This window comes from Manacus candei, unplaced genomic scaffold (assembly GCF_025592945.1).
Source record: "Manacus candei isolate 608988 ecotype Guabito, Panama unplaced genomic scaffold, ASM2559294v1 h1tg000016l, whole genome shotgun sequence".
Classification (NCBI taxonomy): domain Eukaryota; kingdom Metazoa; phylum Chordata; class Aves; order Passeriformes; family Pipridae; genus Manacus; species Manacus candei.
Genome location: NW_026138064.1, coordinates 9,080,626 through 9,098,688, shown reverse-complemented (window position 1 = coordinate 9,098,688; position 18,063 = coordinate 9,080,626). Strand labels below are relative to the sequence as shown.

The 18,063-nt window shown below is 41.7% G+C and overlaps 1 protein-coding gene across 1 annotated transcript in view; it reads left to right on the top strand.

The window, feature by feature from the left end:
- The first annotated feature begins 14,039 nt into the window (after nucleotides 1-14,039).
- LOC127468912 (coiled-coil domain-containing protein 171-like) overlaps nucleotides 14,040-18,063 on the top strand; it is a 47,579-nt gene continuing 43,555 nt past the window's right edge. The window contains exons 1-2 of the mRNA XM_051782544.1: nucleotides 14,040-14,176; nucleotides 15,244-15,314. The gene's annotated coding sequence lies outside the window, so the exon portion shown is untranslated. The remainder of the gene's footprint in view (nucleotides 14,177-15,243; nucleotides 15,315-18,063) is intronic.

Genomic DNA, 18,063 nt, shown 5'->3' with positions numbered 1-18,063 from the left:
TCTGCCAGTTGTGGTCAACCCACTACAGTCCATTTTGATGCCATTTCTGGCTCTGGCGGGGGTGGAGGTCACTTTTCTCGCAGGACCCCATATAGTGCAAGGCTTCATGTTTGGGGCTAAACCAGTGTTGGTGCCACACCAGTATTCTGGCTATTGCCAGTTGGTGCCCACACCACATGGAGGCTTCCTCTCCTTCACCCTGCCCCAAAACAAGGAGTCTAGGCATGAGATGAAAATTTGGAGGGGATATGGAGACATTCCAGCTGACCAAGGGGATATCCCATGCTATAGGATGTCACACTCAGCAGAAAAAGCTCAGGGAGAGGAGGAGGAGGAAGAGAGGATGTCAGTGATCATGGCATTTGTCTTCACAAGGAGCCATTCACCAAGCTGAGTCTGTGCTTCTCAGGAAGCAGCTGGACATCTGCCTGCCAGTGGCATGTACTGAAGGAATTCTTTATTTTCCCCTGCTTACTTTTACAGCTTTTGTGTTCTTTATTAAACTCCTTTATCTCAACCCACAAGTCTTTTTGCCTTCCTTGGATTTTTTCTCCCATCCCTCAGCAAAAGTGAAAGCAGTGAAAGGAAGGGTGGAGGCTTGGATGCTGGCTGGAGTCAGCACACTACCACGTCATTAACATCTATAAATTATCACAAAGGTAATGGATCTGTTGACATCTAGGACTTGTCACATTTGCAATTGAAGGCAGGGAAGCCAAGAAGAGATACAAGACCCCTTCCCTGCCTGGACCTGTCTCAGCTTCGGGTTCTGACTCACGAGGGAGCTGATCCCCACAAGCAATGCTGAACCAGGAGCTGTCCGAGGACCAATGGGCAGGGCTTGTGGGCTACCAAAGGACAAGCTATAAAGAGGCAGGAAAACTATCCCTAGGCACGCACACTGGCATTACTGAATTTAGGGTGGAACCTGAGCCCAGCTCCTTGACTTTTTTTGCTGTTAAATTCCATATGGTGTCTGCCAGTTCTCTGAAGAACTATTTCCTTTGTCATTTACAAAAGTAACAGCTTCACATGTCACTGGGTGCTTCATTCTCAAAAAGCCACAAAACAAAAAGAAAAGTGTATGTCTTCAAAGCACTCCACCAATCACCTTTCTTAGACCAAACAGTCACAGAAATTTATTCCTCCTGCCTCGAACAGACATGTTGGGATTTGCCCAGCTATCACTGCTGGGTCCAGGCAAGAGTAGTCTTCCAGTTTTTAAGAAAAGACAAGTCAGGAAGGGCCCAGCGCCATTGGACTGGGGAGACAGGAGAGAGGACCTTGCAGGGCAAACAAAGCTGGCTGTGTGAGCAAAGATAATTCAGCTCCCAACAAGATAAATTAATTCCAGGGACAGCGGAAAACATTCAGCCTCTTCCAGAACGAGAGTGTCTCACCACAGGTAAATATGTGCTTTCTGGGGAATCCAGTCAATCGAGTATCATTAGAAACGATTCTGCATGTGCAGAATCAAAGCACATGCATCTGAAACTGCAGGCCAGTTGTCTCAAATTAGTGTTTCAGTAATCCTGCAACAGCCACCAGATTGGGTGTAGACCCACAGTTATGCTACCATAACATTGCTGGGAAGTTGAATGGAACTACATAAACAGAAATACTTGTTTTGTCTTGAAATTTTACATAATGCTTAACAAACCCTGTTCTCTGAAACATGCCATTACGGACACCCTGCTTTTCTAAGCTGCTTTCCATCAACCCATCTCCTTTGTCCTGCCTCTTCTGGTATTTGCGATATATTTGAAGACTCCATGTTAAGATACATTTAATCAAATTAAAGACCAAACCTTTTTTTAGATAGAAGCAAACACTTCCAACTAGTTCCCCACAGAGGAGATACTTCAGATTTGTATTTTACTGCTCAAATCTTCCAAGTTAAAAACAATCCCATCAAAGATTAATGCCAGCAATATTTATGGAGAAGTTGATCCTGAATCATTTTGTTGGTTGTTTTCACAACAAGGGGATATTTGCAGGTCTCTCTGTATTTTATATATCCCATATGAGATCCTGTTGCTAAGCAGAAAGCAAAATCAATAGAGAAGGCAAGATGTACTAGCTCATCTTTGAATTGCTGTAGACATTTCACTTCCTTGCAACTGTTTCTCTATTAATGGTTTTCTCCCGTAAAAATCTGACTTGACTTTGTGACTAGTATTTTATACCGCATTCTACAGTATATCACGTAAGACGTTATGCTAGTTGGGTGAAAGGTATCATTTGGATAAAAAATTTAAGACAGCCTTCACTGTTAAGTGACCGTCTCTAAAGAATGAATGAAATGGCATAAATTTCCTGGGCACCTGTCCCGGTCCCATCCAGCCCAGCATTCCCCCTGCATGTGCACTCACTGGTTGCCAGAATCTGACTGGCCTGGGGCTGGGACTGCCTAAGGATGTGACCCATTCTCTCTGATGTCACAACCCCCAGAGCCACATCCCCCAGCTGCCAAGCCCCAGACTTTCCTTAGTACTCAGTAGAAAGTGTCTCCAGTGTAGTATATAAACTTGTGTAAACTTGTGGCCATTTCCTCTTTAGTGGCAAAGTTGTGTTTCTTACAAGTGATTCCACTGCTAGAATTGGTGGTTTAACAGAGGTATAGTGACACCAGGCATTGCTGGCTGCAGCTCTCAGGCCAGCAGGAAGTATTTGGTGAACAACCACTCATGGCTAATTCTGTTTGCTCTCAGGTTGAGAATAATTCAAGCAAAAGCCTGGAAAATGGAGAGGTGGGAATGTAGGAGAGGTGGAAAAAAACAGAAAAAAAGGCAATAATATCACTATTTGGAAAAGACAAATTGTACCTGAAGAGTTTTACTGATGGCAATAGAAAGAGGCACAATTGCAGTTCATAGCCTGCTTTTTCATAACCCTGAGAGCAGAGGTGATCAAGAAATAGGAATATTTTATCACCTTTATCTGCACAGATATAAAACCTGACATTTTAAAATTCTGCATATTTGGATTTCACCTCTATTACTATTTTACTTTCAGTGAGGACTTTATTGTCCTCACTAACAAGATTTTCAATAAATCCCTACAGGACAACCAATAAATTCATAAACTCATGACTTATTTTAAGAACAGCTTGTCAGAGACTGAAACAGTTAATGATTTATGCATTCTAGGATTGCCAAGGGACTTTTGCAGGCTTCTGCAGGACTTTTGCATTATACCTCTGATTGCCCATCAAAGCCCATCCCCCTGCTCTGCCAATCTTGAAAGGCGGGAAAAACCATTGGCCAGACGCCTCACGGGAACTCAGCACAGACCCAGGAGATGTTGGAGGCTCGAGGCACAGCCCGTGACACTATCCATGGATATAATAACTCATAGCTTCTTTGAGTGTGGGGGCTGCCCTCCTTCACCCCCAACGGATCGAGGCCACCACTTCAACTGACAGACGTGGAAGCTGCAACTACCAAGTTTCATCATTGGACCCGTGGGTGGTGACTATGGACATCTTTCCGCTCTCAGCTTTTCTTTCCCTTACTCTCCCTTACCCTTATCCTGTCTTTCCTTTCTCTCCCTTATGCATTTTCCCCCCAGGGATTATCCCTATGATAGATAATATAGATGACAACACCCAAAATGCTAACATACCTGTTAAAACAAAATTGTTAAAATAAACCCTACCTATGTATGTTTTCAGATACTGATTATTCAAGGGAATTATTGATAAGAACCTGGGTTACCCCCCTCCCCTTTTTCTGGGGCAGGTCATAACACAGTTGTACTGGGTTGATGAAAACATTTCTGAGAATTCAAAATTACCATTTTGGTTACACATTTATTTTAAAGGCAGTGTTTTTGTAGAAGTCTTTTTAGAAGACTAAATACATGGATTAATTATTTTAAATGGCTCTTGTACAGTGTTCTTCCTCTTCATCTTTCATTTCAAGTAGGATGAAACAGAGGAGAGACTGGAATGAACTAAGAGCATGAATACATGAGAGGAGAGGAGAAATACATGGGAAAACAGATTAAAGCCCTCTCAGATCTACATAAAAACCTATATTTAAAAAATGTCTAGGTGTTCTCTCTTATTTTTTTGAACCTATGGATGAGTACCAAGACATTACAATAAATGATGAATTTAGGTTAAAATTCCAGAAAAGATTTCTTGTGTGAGGAAAGGGTGGTCTTGCTGGAGAAAACTCAGAGCTACGTTACCAGTGCTTCCTACCAAAGCCACTGTTGGGCCCATAATGTGCACACACGAGGGAAAATAATCCTAGAACAGAATAGGATCATAGGACAATTGAGGTTGGAAAGGACCCTTAAGATCATTAAGCCCCACCCAGCCACTACCAAGCCCACCACGAAACCATATCCCTAAACACCCTGTCAAAACGTCTACTGCACCATTTAAATCCTTCCAGGGGTGGTGACTCCAACACCACCCAGGATAACCTGTTCCAGTGCTTGTCAAACCTTTCTAGTCAAGTAGTGGTGGCCATTAGATGGTCAGAGAGGGAAGTGTAGAGAGGGAGGTGATGTCTGTCCCCTGTCTAGTTCCTTCAAGTCATTACTGCAAGAACCACGGGGTGTGTGGAAGCCTGTGGCTTTCACCGCCACCTTCCAAGGGCAATTCTTTGCGTTCCACCTGCCTGTGTGGGATGGTGCACTTCTGAGGCTTTGTCTGTAAGTGTAGAAGACCCTTCGGGAAGATTTTACTATGAGGAAATGAGGGGTTTGTGCCTAAGAAAGCTTTCCTGCCTCAAAAGAGGCAGACACAGTCTTAGAGGTTCTCTCCTCCTGCATTCCAGAAAACTGTCCCTGGAATGAGAAAAGAGAAGTTCCTGCAGACATCTTTCAAGGCCCAGGGGCTGGGGCAATAAAAACCCTGAGAAGAACAGGGTGTATATCTTTTCCTTGGCCTGTTGCAGATTTGCACCAAGATATGAAGTATTCTTGGCTTTGGAAATAAATTCTCCTAAATCCTTCCACTGCCAGGTATTTTAGGGGTACTTACGTGCATTGGACCTTTACATTTTGGTGTAGTTGCATCCCCCTATCCCAGAACAACCCAGAACAACGGTGGTGATGGAGAAGGTTGGGGAGTGGGGTGGTCAGGATGGTGTCTCCCCATGTCATCAGATGCCCTGACAGTGAATGCTGATCTCCTGTAGTTGCTTTCCTGGCCACAGTGACCCCGCTGGAAGCCTGCCTTGAAATACGGTCTGTGACAGAGACTGTCCTGCAGACCATCAAAGCAGTTCTGTGCACCCTGCCCTGGGTGTTGGTGTGTAAGTCTTGAGACACACTCTTGGCCAGGAGGTTGTGGCTTTGCAGGACCTGGTGGCAGCCCTGGAAGGGCTGAAACACATAGAGCTTGGAGCAGGCAGTGTTGGCTGCTCAAGAAGAGCACTGCCAGGAGCTGCAATGGTTTGTGGAATGCTCAGTGTCCCATATGGCTCATGCACAGCAGCTGGCACAGGGTACAGGTATGGTCTCGCCTTCCCGGGTTCCTGCCCTTGTCAAGGGTTCCTCCGAGGTTCCAGAAGCTGGGAGGAGAGTCCACGCGATGTGGACCATGGACTCTTCGCTGCATTTGGGCCTGGCCCAGGAGCTGCTGGGTGGGTGGCAGCCCAGCTCCAACTGTATGTGGGGGATCAGCAGAATCTGCTGCAGAGGGGGGTGCAGGTCACACAGACTTACATCCTGGAGGAGTTCCAACAGTTCTTAGACACTTCTTAACAGAAGCCTGGGGAGTGCTTGGCAGCACAGCTTCTATGAGCCTGGGACACTGGGGCTCTGTTTCCTTAGCAGTGGCTGACAAGGATTTATTGACTCCTGTGACTCCTGACAGAGTTCAGAGGGAGTATCTCCAGCTTCGAAATATGGAGGGCCTTGATGGCCAGGAGGTCTCAGCCCCCGCCCTGTGTCACTGACTGTGAGGTCTTGACAGTGCGTGCAGACCCTGCAGAGCTGATGTTGTCTCTCGGGCCCGGGTACACAAGTGACAAAGGTGCTGGTTTGCCAGGGCAGACAGGCGGAGTTCATGCCCTGACTGCGGGGTATAACCCTGGTGCCAGGTCGCTGACGAGAGCTATCCAAGAGCAGTTCATGAATGGAGTGCCGGGGGATTTGAGGTCCCTGCTCCTGTCGCCGGCCGGAACTGCTGGAGGTACAGGGGGTAGTGGCTCCTGGTTGTGGCTCCTGGACCGGCCGTGCGGGCAGCGGGAGGCGCTGAGCCGGCAGGGCCGAGGAGACCGAGGAGATCGCTCTGTCTGAACTGTCCTGCCGCTGACAGGGGCTCGGGCTGCGAGCAGACGTGTGCCCCTCTGCCGCTTCCTCCGATGCTTCCCGGAGCTGCGATTCCTGGCGCTGCAATTGCCGGCGCAAGCCGAGGCGGGGGGCGGTGGGTCAGCAGTTCCTGGCTTTGGGCATAAATACTGAGCAGGGTTTTGTCAGCTCCTGGGAGAGTATTTGGTTATTGATTTTAGTTAACCTGTGTTTTGTGAGGAGGATTCGTGCTTTGTCCTGGGAACTTCCCAGGGCCAAGTCCCAGAGTTTCTGACCAGGATCCATCCACACCTGGTGCTCCCAGCAGCAGAACTTAAGGCTAAATGCTCTCCCGCATTTTCTGCTTAATGTAACAACCCCAAGATGTCTGACCTCTCTATCTAAATTCTCCTCTTGACTCTAATTTTGTGCTGTGGTTTTTGCCTCAGGAGCTGACGGATGGAGAGTAAACTGCTGAATGCTTCAACATGCAAATTCCTGGGACCAGCCTTAATTTGTCCAATTTATAACTGCCTTGGTTTTGTGGGGATTCCTCTTCCCACCAGCCAACTGACTCAGAAGAAAACAAATCATTGTTCTTCCTGCAGAATTCAGAGTGGCCTCTGGAAATAGGTTTTTTTCTGGTGTGTTTTCTTTTTGAAGGATGTACTCAGTGTGATAGTCAGAGCATGTGATTGCTGAGCTGCAGAGTAAAGGTGAGCTGCCACAAACAGAACTCCTGACTCAAATTCTCAATAACTGGGTCTTGCTATGGAAGCAAAATCTCACATATTTTGTTACCCAAGAGTGGCTGTTCATTTGCTCTTTGCTTTGTTCCTCCTTGTTTGTATTTGTGATTAATAGCAGCATTTTTGATATAAGAAGATGAAGTTCTGAGTAGATAATCTAATAACAGCTGAAGATATAACCTGCAGAGGGAGAACAGGTTACAGGGCAGAGATAAAAAGTCATTAGTACTGTCCTCACACCTGCCATGTTAGTCAGAAAAACAGAAGTTTTAGTCCAAAGACGTACATTATCAAAAGTAGGGATGCAATTTTTTGTACTTGGAAAACCCTGCTCAGAGAATGAGGACACTTCACGTGTAAAAGGTACATGTGGCTCATGAGGAGGTGGCAGGCATCCTCATTGCAAGGCCATGCTTTAGTTAGAAACGAAACATCGTCTCGATGAGCTGAAGGAAAAGGTGCAGTGCTAGAGAGAAAATCTTTTCAAAGGTTCCAAGGCAACACGAAAATTAAAAACCAGCTTTTCTATGTTCCACAGTAATACTATTTTCCCCTCCATTTAACTGATGGCAATATTGAGACTACTCTTGAACTTGTATGCTGTAATTGTTACACCAACAGATGAGGTGATTTGGTAAATGGAAAGAACAAGAGATTTTCATACTAGTGGTACTTTATCATTGATTATTTGAAGCTTTTATCAATAGTGATAATCAACCTTTATTTACTTGATAAATTCTTAGACTGAAGTGTTGATTTTATCAAAATTACCTTCTCAGTAAAAGGTGTAAAATGAAGGATGGTCTCAATACTGGTAATTGTCAATTGTCAAATTATTTGGTGGCAGGACTTGTTGTATTTAACCTCCTCATTAATGATCCAGAAGAAGAAACAAGCAGCATGTAATGAGGTTTGATTCTTGGGAGGATTAGCACTGGTGAGAGCTGCAATTTAATGCAAAACAACAGACACCAGGATCAAGGGTAGAGAACAACAAAAGGCACAAAGCACATGGGTGGAAAACAAAAGAGAAAAAAAAGAGAAACCTGAAGAACTTGCAGCCAGAGGAAATATTTCTTCAGTAAGAGGAAATCTCAGTAACATGGGAAAAACTTTCAGCAGGTGAGCAGCCAAGTGGAATGTCTTGAGCTGGTGTCAGTTAGCTGCGCTGGCTTGCCAGAGGAAAAAATACAGCAGAGAGATGCTAAATACCAGCCTGAGGATTTACATCAGCCAGAATCAAGGATTAAAGAGTTCCCGTGAGGCATTCAGCCTGCTCACCTGCCTGTGGCACCTGCAGCATCGGTGTGGTGATGGAGGTGAACTCCCCCAGAAATGGCCGTGGATTACCAGCACCCACTGAAGTCACAATGTTCGCTCAAATGGGCCTGAACAAATTCCCTCCTGTTCACCAGCCAGTGTAATGCACATCTTTCTCGTTTTTCTGCCTATACTTGACAGCAGCATCTTGCATGCTCTGTCAGTCAGCAGCAGGAAGTCAGGGTGAGGCGAGGCAGCACCCCTGTCCCCAGGCAAAAAAAGATCAGTCTCAGGATTTAAGAGTTAACATTTTATTGAACTTCAGCTGATGGTGAACAGAGGGGCAACAATGGGTTCAATCACAAAATGGGGGTGTGTCACATACAGGGGCTTAACAGATTTTGCATGGAGACAATTGAGAAAGTTATGAAATACTCTCCAAGTAAGAAAGAGGGGTTCACGGCCCTGTTTTATTGTTCCCAAGTGTCCTCCCTTGGTCAATTTCATATCCTTACCCAAAAGAAGCTAGTCATACCTCTCGCCCATCAGGTAAAGAAATAAATGGTAGTAAACTCAGGGAAAGAACTAGACTTCAACTTACCAGAAGTCTACGCAGGAATCAACATTTGTGTCTCTAGAAAGACTGGTTATGACATTATTATTTTAAAACAAACTAACAAAGGGGGAAAGTTTCCATTGCAACACTTTAACCCAATTTCTGTTTAAAACCTATTGAAACACCATGCCTCAACACTTGTCTATGTGTTTTACACTGTGCCTCCAACACCTGTCTATGTGTTTTACAAAACATTTTCCAGAGTTCTGAGTACTACTTGGGCCACTGACAATGTGAACCTAAGACTTTAAAGCAGCCCAGTGAGCTACTTCAACTGACAGCTTAGAGCATACCTATGAATAAAAAAAAGCAAATATTTGGACACAGCTTTTCTCTGTCAAACCCCAGAAAGACTGGAAACCTGTCCTCCTAACCTATGTTTTCTTTCAGACAACTGGAAAGAGCTATTGTCTCCCTTTCATCCATGTTTGTTTGTTTGAGCTTTTTTGTATAGCTTGTAGTGAGATTCATGGTTTCATTTGCATTCAGGACCCAGGTCAGGCTGACACAGGGGGATACAAAAGGCTTCTCTTCCTTTTACTGTTGACAATTGAAATTGAAAACCACTGCACTAACGGGGACCCAAGGGGCAACCTGGTTTCAAGGAGGTAACACCAATGTCCCTGTCATGCAACAAGAAGGCATGCACCTTGCCTGCCCTTCCATCTTCAGGAATGCAATGCCTTTGAGCCCACAAATGTAAGGCAAAACTCCCATTGATCCCCATTACCTGAATGCATATTTTCTTGCAAGTAAACATTTTCTGGTTTACACAACAGGTTGTTTTGATGCCGGAAAGTACTAATAATATCACCAAAATTTTGGAAAAAAACTCCAAAATCAGATTTGTAGACATAATGCTTCCCTTTTCAATTGGCAGCACTTTGAAAAGCCAGACATGATGAGACATGCAGAGGTGGCTCAGTCTTGACCAAATAACGTGTGTTTTCACAGAATAAAGTAAACAATGCTTTACATTAAAATAAACAAAAAAACTGCATGAAATGAAAATTTATGCTATTTAATAATCACAGTAGTTTACAGTTAAATAGAACTGTTCTTTGTTATATTTCTGGCACCCAGGAAAAAAAATCTTTCATGTAGGCAATGGCTTTTTTTGCAATCCCTTCAAAAAATATTTGTTAGCATTGTAAAAATAGGTACCTACATGTTTAATTTTTGATCTTGTCCCAAGACTAGATATATTTCATTTCTACAAAGTATTGATTTCCCTAATATTATTAAAGCTGAAAACTCATGCAATGGAAATGCTCTCATCTTTCTCAATTGAAGTAACAATTTTATAGGAAAAACTGACAGCAAAACTCATCAGTGGTTTTACCCTGAATGTTTGACTTACTGAGAGTAGCAGCTTTGTTTTGTTCCCCATCACTCCTGCTCACACCCACACATCCTCTCACATCCACAGACCAGCACACACTTCCACCCACTGTGAGGCCACGCAGCATTTCTCCAGGGCTTCAGCTAGGTGGGAAGCAGTGTTGTGAATAATTTAATGGCAGTAAATGGACACAGGCAAATACCTTAAGACAACATGTGCAGTAGAGGCTGAAGTTGCACAGGTGAGTTTCTGCCTCTTTAATCCTCCAAATCCTGTTTGGTTTTGTGCAAATTCCTACAGCTTCTGCCACTTAAGGCAAAGAGTTTTCATTAATGAGAAAGGTCAGAAAACAGCCTTACGTTTATCCTGAAGTATTTCAATTTGCTACAGTATTTTTTTCAAATGTAAACAACTTCAAAGTAGAGGTACTGGCTTTCCAACATCTACTGAAAAAATTATTTCAGTAGACAAACCTAAGTCTTGAAGAAAGAAAAGGACCAGAAAAAAGCAGCTCCAGTTATGATATAAGCACCACCAACAGAAGTTAGCATTACTGAAGCTTCTTTAATGCAAAAGTGTAATACTAACATAAATAATCTCAGAGGAACTAATGTTCAGTTTTTAGTAAACAAGCCACAGTTCACAGATGTGTCCTGACCGAAGCAGACAGCTGGTGCCAGGATACTGCCTGCTGTTTATCAAATTCCTGTATTAATCTCCTAATGTGAGACAGCTTGTTGTGGAGCTACTGACATCTGTTCTTCACTTCAGAGCAGCTGGGGATACACTATAAGAAAAGATAAAAAGAAAATTAGGGCATGCAATCATTTTTTCAGAGTTTAGGATTTGGAACCGTAGAATCATTAAGGTTGAAAAAGACCTCCAGGAACACTGAGTCCAGCCTTTGACTGATTACCACCTTGTCAACCAGACTAGAGCACAGAGTGCCATGTCCAGTTGTTTCTTGAAAATCTCCAGGGATGGTGTCTCCACCACCTCCCTGAGCAAACTGTTCCAATGCTGAACCACCCTTTCAGGGAAAGAATTTTTCTGATATCCAAGGTGAACATCCCCCAGTGCAGCTTGAGGCCATTTCCTCTTGTCCTCTAACTAGTGGCCAGGAGAAGGGGACAACGCCCACATGTCTACAACCTCCTATTGGGGAGTTATAGAGAGCAAGAAGGTCACCCTCAAGCCTCCTCTTCTCCAGATTAAGAGTCTAGAGGGAAGTCCTGTTAGGAGAGGCTGAAGGAGCTGGGGTTGTTTAGCCTTGAGACACCTTAAAGTAGGGACAAGCGCAAAGCACATAATATATAGCAGAATCTTCATTCTAATTTCTGATTTCACTGGTCCTTTTTCACCAGGGGTACCCACAAAGGAGTTAGGAAAAGCAGCGCATAAATACATCACCAAAATCCAAATGAGGGGTAAGATGCTCCCTTCAGCAGCTCTGTCAAAGGCTTCCTCAAAATGAGATGGCCAAGTCAGTTTTATTTATGTCCCAATTTCCAATTTTCTCTGTGGAATGTCTTCCCAAAGAGACCTTCTTGAGATTCAGATCAGCATTTACAAATTAATGAACCAGAAGATTAGGACTACAGTTCATACTCTCCCTGCCTATGAGGCAAACAATCAAGATGTTTGTCAATCAACTGAGGCAAAGAAAAGTCAAAGCCCTGATTTATGTATTCCAAATAGCTGTGATTGCTGTTGTTGCAGCTAAGAGACTTAAAGCTTTAGCCCAGTCTTCTAGTTCCCTCTACTCAAAGACAAATGGCTTAAAAGAAAGCATTGAAATTAGTTTGTGCAGTTTGTGTAGGAGAATCCAAACACACCTGTAATCTTTCAGGTTCTGAAGAAGAAGAAATTGACTGCTTTTAAGCACTCAGCTGGTTTCCTAGTTCATGCTGCAATAATCAGTTCTATCACTGAACTGTAGGATGTTGTTAACAAGCCAGATACAAAGTCCTGGCTTTCTGGACACTTACTTGTAGGTGCAGCCAGGAACTCCTTTTCAAAACTTATAGACAAGCTGAATGTAATAATGGAGACAGTTCAGCTAGACCACAGCAACTGCATCACTTATTTGCAGAAAGACTCCTTGGTAGAGAGCCTGGCTTGTAGACTTCGTAAATTAAGTGTCCGAGCCCTGGAAGCTGGATTTTGTGACAGACTATCCAATACAAAAACCATAACATCCTTGCAGAAGCCAATATTAAATTTAATATTGAGTTTACACGAAGACTTCATACAGCAGGGGTGAAGTGCCACTCACTGCACCTACAACTTGCAGAATTCAAATGAAATTTCAGTGAGAGGAAAAAATAGCTGACAAAGCCCAGAACCTGCAGGAGCAAATAAATATGATTCATCAAAAATTAATCACCTGTGAGATGTTTGAAAGTGTACCTGAAGTATTAAATAATGCATTACATTGGGAGCATCAGATGCAATTGCTTTTGAATGAACAGGAGCAAGAGCTAAATAAGTTAAATAGTAAAAGGCAACAGTTAAATAACAAAATAGAATTGCAGTCCAGTGAAGAAGCAGATAAAAGCCAAGCCTTAAGTGAATATGTAAAGGAAGACACATAAAGAACATCTGGTTGTGGATTGGATGTGAGAGCTTCTCTTCACAAAATGAAAGAGAAAACAACTGTGATAAAGCCTGCATTCTATTACTCCATCTGTATTTCAGATATCCAAACTTAAACTTCACCTTAAATTTCACTCTTCTATGATATGTCCATGGACTTATTTTGTTTTATTGTCATACTGTCTACTTTTTATCTTATTTGATTTTAAATCACAAACTTGTGCATTAAAATCTTCTCCTGGAAACAATTACTAAAAAAAAAAAACAAAAAACAAAAAAAACCACCACAAACCAAACAACACAAAAATCACACACACAAAAACCCCAAACCCAAAACCCTGTTTCATTTGGTACATTTAAAATACCTGCATGATGCAGAAGTAGAAAAATCATAGTTAAAAGGCAGATTTAACAGATAAGATCACAAACGAGAAGTGAAGTTTTGAGATTTGTCTCAGAGGGTATGGACCTTTTTGTCTCTTGCAACAAAAACTTTGACCAGTACTTAGAAAGATGTATCCCTGACAACCTGATGGATGTGTGGTGTAAGACAAGACCTTGAGAGGCTCGGAATATTGTGGCTGATGCCAACAAAGACTGAAATCATCTGCATGTTAAGTGTGCCGACAGAGAGACTTTAAAAGAGCCTTTAAAAATCAAGCGTAGAATGTGCAGATGTGCTGGGAGAAGGAGAAAGTGCTTTTCTAGGATTCTGCAGGATGGATTTTATTCAGTCTGTTGAGCTGTTGTTGTTTGACATCATATATGCTCACACATGGGGTTTGAATCTCTCGGTTTGAGATGTTTCACAAGAACTTCTCCCTTTGTGCAGCGAAGTAAAAAGAAGGAGAGTTGTAACTTTGCTACCTGTCTCCTTCATCGAGGGAGAGGAGCTCCTGAAGACAATCCTGTACTCCAGAGAACACCTCGCTGTGAATTTTGTCTCGCAGTCGTCCCAAATCTTTCAGTGGTGTCTCTCCATAACTCGGGTGAAGAGTGAGCTGCCCTTAGGTCATCCATAGCTCCGTATGGCTTTCCTGTCAACCGGTCATTTTAATCTTCTGCGCGTTGGCAACTCGGCATCCCTCAAACGAGGCTGGGATGGCGCAGGGAGCGCTGGAAGGGCGGCGGTCCCCGGTGGCAGCCGCTGCGTGCTTCGGAAATTCCGCCCGGGAGCGTCCCCGGCAACCGCGGAATTTCAGCGTGTTGAGCTCGTGTCCGTCCCGTCCCGTGCTCGGCGTTCGGTCCCGCGAGCGGCAGAATTCCAGAGGTCCGGGTAGCGGCGGCTTTCCGGGAGTTCCGGCTCGTAATGCGAGCGGAGGGGCATCGACCAGATCGCGCCCCGCCGCCGCAGCGGAGCATCTGGTGAGTTTCACTGCAGGTGTGTTAGTTACGCCACGCTTTGCATGTTCTAAGTCAGTGCGTCTTAAGATCGCTGTTAGGTTTATCTTTAAGCGGCTTCTATCATAGAACGGTTTGGGTGAGACCTTCAACGATCACCTCTTTCCAACCGCCCTTCCACGGACAGGGACAACTTCCACTATCCCAGGTTGCTCCAAGCCCCGTCCAAACCGGCCTTGGACAGTGATGGGGCAGCCAATGTTCTGGATAGCCTGTTCCAGTGCTTCACCACCTTCACAAGGAAGAATTTCTTCCTCCTATCCAGTCTAAATTCAATGGCCTTGCTAGTTAGTTAAATGTAATCAGAAGTTTGGCAGGAGAATATGACACAACTTTTTTGGGTAACACACACCAAACATCTTGGATCCTCAACCAAACATCTTAAATCCTCAACCAAACATTTATTCTGCTGTTTTCTTTAATTACGGGACTCCTACAAACCACTCTTATGGCACTAGGATATTTTTTCCTAAGTGAAAAAGCATGCTTTTAGAAAGTATCTGTTTGCGTGCTAATAAACTACTGATACATATTTTAACAGATGAATATTGCATGTTCAAAATCATTAGCATTCACAGGTAGCACTCTTCTGATTTAGGTGTATGCTTTCTTTGTTTTTGTGTGGTTTTGGTTTTTTCTTTTGTCTGTTTGTTTTGTTTTATTTTGTTTTCCCTCTGTGTGACTTCAGAGTAATTTAAAGAAGTTTTAAAACTTCAGAATGATGTGGATGTGACAGAGAATATTTTGATTATGTTAGGAGACTAATTTTTTTTTTTTCACTACAGCTGTTACTTGCTGGGTAGAGTAAGTGAATTGTATTCTGGAGATGAAAAAGCAGATTTTGATGAAGTCTTTCACTTATACCTTTTTTTTTCCCTGCTATTCATTATTATTATTTTAGTAGCTGCCAAATAAACTGAAGTATGTCTCTGCTAGAGATTTTAGTATTTTTATGATATAGAAAGGGGTAATCTTTGATTCTTCTCAAGTAAAAATATATATGGCTAATGATGATCTTCATTTTTCCTCAGTTTATAGACTTCAAAAACTGCTTATTAGACATCACGAGTTCATCCAACTTACTTTCCACAGATGCTAACTGGTGAGCTCTACTTCCATATTTTTAGGTCTAGCTATAGGGTTCCTCTTTTTATGTTTTATTTATTTTCCAAATCCCTGAAATTATATAGTTCAGATCAAAGAAGAACCAAGTATGGTGTGATACATGCAATATAGTCACTAGATAACAAGAGTTACTTGCAGATGTGCAGACTAGCCCTCTGGCTTCTGTTCTTATAACCTGATAAGAGCTTGATCTTTGGTACAATAAAAGTAAGCTTTAATTCATTCTGTTTATCTTAGCTGTGAGAGCTATTGTCCCCATTTAGTCTGACTATACAAAACTGTCAGTTATATAAGAACAGTGAAATTCCACGAATAAGAACATTGCTTAGGAAATCAGACTACTGACTGCTCTTTCAGCAAACTTACAATGCTAGGTAATAAAGAAAATTTCTCTCTGTTACAAAATTCCTCTACAATTTTTTTCAGTTGTGGAAGAAAAGCAAGTGAAAGCTCTTTTTCTGCAATGGCCTATGTTGACTGTAACTCGCTAACCTGTGAAGTTGAATCTAGTTTTTGAGATACAAATAGTCTTTTTGAGGTGTAGAACTCAAAAGCTATTTCACCCGCTCATATGCTTTCCTGAATAACCTTAAAGTCTACTAAAATTGGTGACTTAGGTAAAGGTTGTAGTTGGTAAAATACATCTTTGGGTTCAAAACAAATGATTGATGATCTAGGAATATGTAAAAATGGAAGGAGAAAGCCTTCCCTGAATTTCTGTTAGACTGCAAATCATGCTTTGAAACTTCCCAAGGTGTTCTGCAGTTTTGTCTCTGATTTAAGCTTCTGAGAGCTTTGTGCTTGTAGCATTTCCACTTGCAATATGAATAAGGAAAGAAGAATCTCCTACAATAGGTAGTATGAAGCTTTCATTTACGTTCTGGCAATGCTGTGATGATTAAAGGAAATATCACAGAAATAAGAATTCTTGAGCCTATTTTCTGTTTTATTTGAAAATGTTTAAAAAGACAAACAAAACAATGAAGTGAATAACATAGTAATATTACACCATCTTTCCTGTGTTTTTTGTTTTGTTTTGTTTGGGGTTTTGTTGTTGTTTGTTTGTTTTGTTTTTCTTTGTTTATTTTGTTTTGTTTTTGGTTTTTGGTTTGGTTTTGGTTTTGTTTGTTTTGTTGTTGTTGTTGGTTTTTTTAAGTAGCTGTTTTGCTTCTGTACTAAGAACAAAAGAAGAGTTTTCTGCTCTATATTTTTAAGTTTCCACTAATGGCATTGTGAGTTAAGAAGCTGTGCATGAAATGTTATTTCAAAAAGGTGTTTAATGACTTTTTTTCCTGGTACTTACTCTGTTATGTTGTTCACTGTAATGCTCTAATACATATTTTACATTTCTGTAGCTTCTTTAATTTGCTATTATTTGTGATGTCATGTAACTTCTGTGTTGTTTTTTGTTTGTGTTTTTTTGTTTGGTTGGTTGGTTGCTTGCTTTTTTTTTTTCCTAATTTAGTGCTTTATTTTGGCTTCCCCCCCTCCCTGCTGGTCCAGTTAAATTTGCCACTGAGTAAGTTTTAGTATGTAGGTATTTTGATTGTGCTTTTTTTTTTTTTTCCAAATAGGTAATCAGAGAGTGTAAAGGAACAGCTTTCTTTAAAGCTGATTGTCATACAAACTAATGTAGCTTATTTAAAGATTTAAAGGTGTTTTTTTATTTACTTTACAAAATGGTTTTTTCCTTGCTTTCATTCCATGTGCTCTCCATGCAAGAAATATTAAATACCATCAGGTTTAAAGAAGTCAAATAACCTCCCTGCTGCCCACAAACGAATTAAATAGTTACCCTTTCCCAGATCTTACCCAGTTTTCATTTTGGGTTCTGTTTTTCCTCCCTAACCAGTGCTTTGCTAAGCTTTTGCTGCCTAGCTTTTAGCTACCTTGACCTGATTCTGACACTTCTTGCGTCATCTCTGAATAAGATGACTTGCCTTTCTTTCATCACTCTTTTCCGCAGCCAGGGAAAAACAAAAGTCTTTCAAACCTATAACATAATGTCCACAAACAAGCTTTTATTCAGTTTACAGATGCTCTGGCTCTTCAGGTTCTTCTTATTTCCATATCTTCTTATTGCAGTAGCTAAGAGTAACATTAAATATTTTGATTTTATGTGCCTTGTTGCTGATCTTTTACCCTTTCAATCATGTCAGTTGTTCTGGGTATGGCTGTTGCAGTAAATAATGAAAGCTAATAATGTGCTTATGTTTCTCATGCAGTACATGCAGTTTTTAACACTCCTTATCTCCTACATTTATTAAATATATAAAATACTTTAAGTACATGGCACGCTGTGGGATAATTACTGATGACATACAGTTATTCTAGTCTCATAGATGAAGTCACTCCTCTTTTTAAATTTCTTATTTATTCAATTATAAACTATTTATAGTCTGCAGCTAAAAAAATGAAATTTCATCCTTTATCAGTAGCAATGTCTTTAAAAGCAAGATTTAATCTAAATTACTCTTCCCCTCATTGGCAGCATTTGTGTCCTTTTGGCTACTCAACCTATGTGAGAAAATATATATCATCAGAAAAAGTTCTCAGTCATGAAAAATGTTAATGCTACCTGTATGAAAATCTGGGGGCAAAGTGATATTTTTTTATTTAGAAAGAATTAATTCACTACCAGCATACTGTCATTTTTTTAATTAATATTTAAGACTTCATGTAGACAAAGATATTTTAGTATTTACAGTTCTGTATTTTTAATTAAA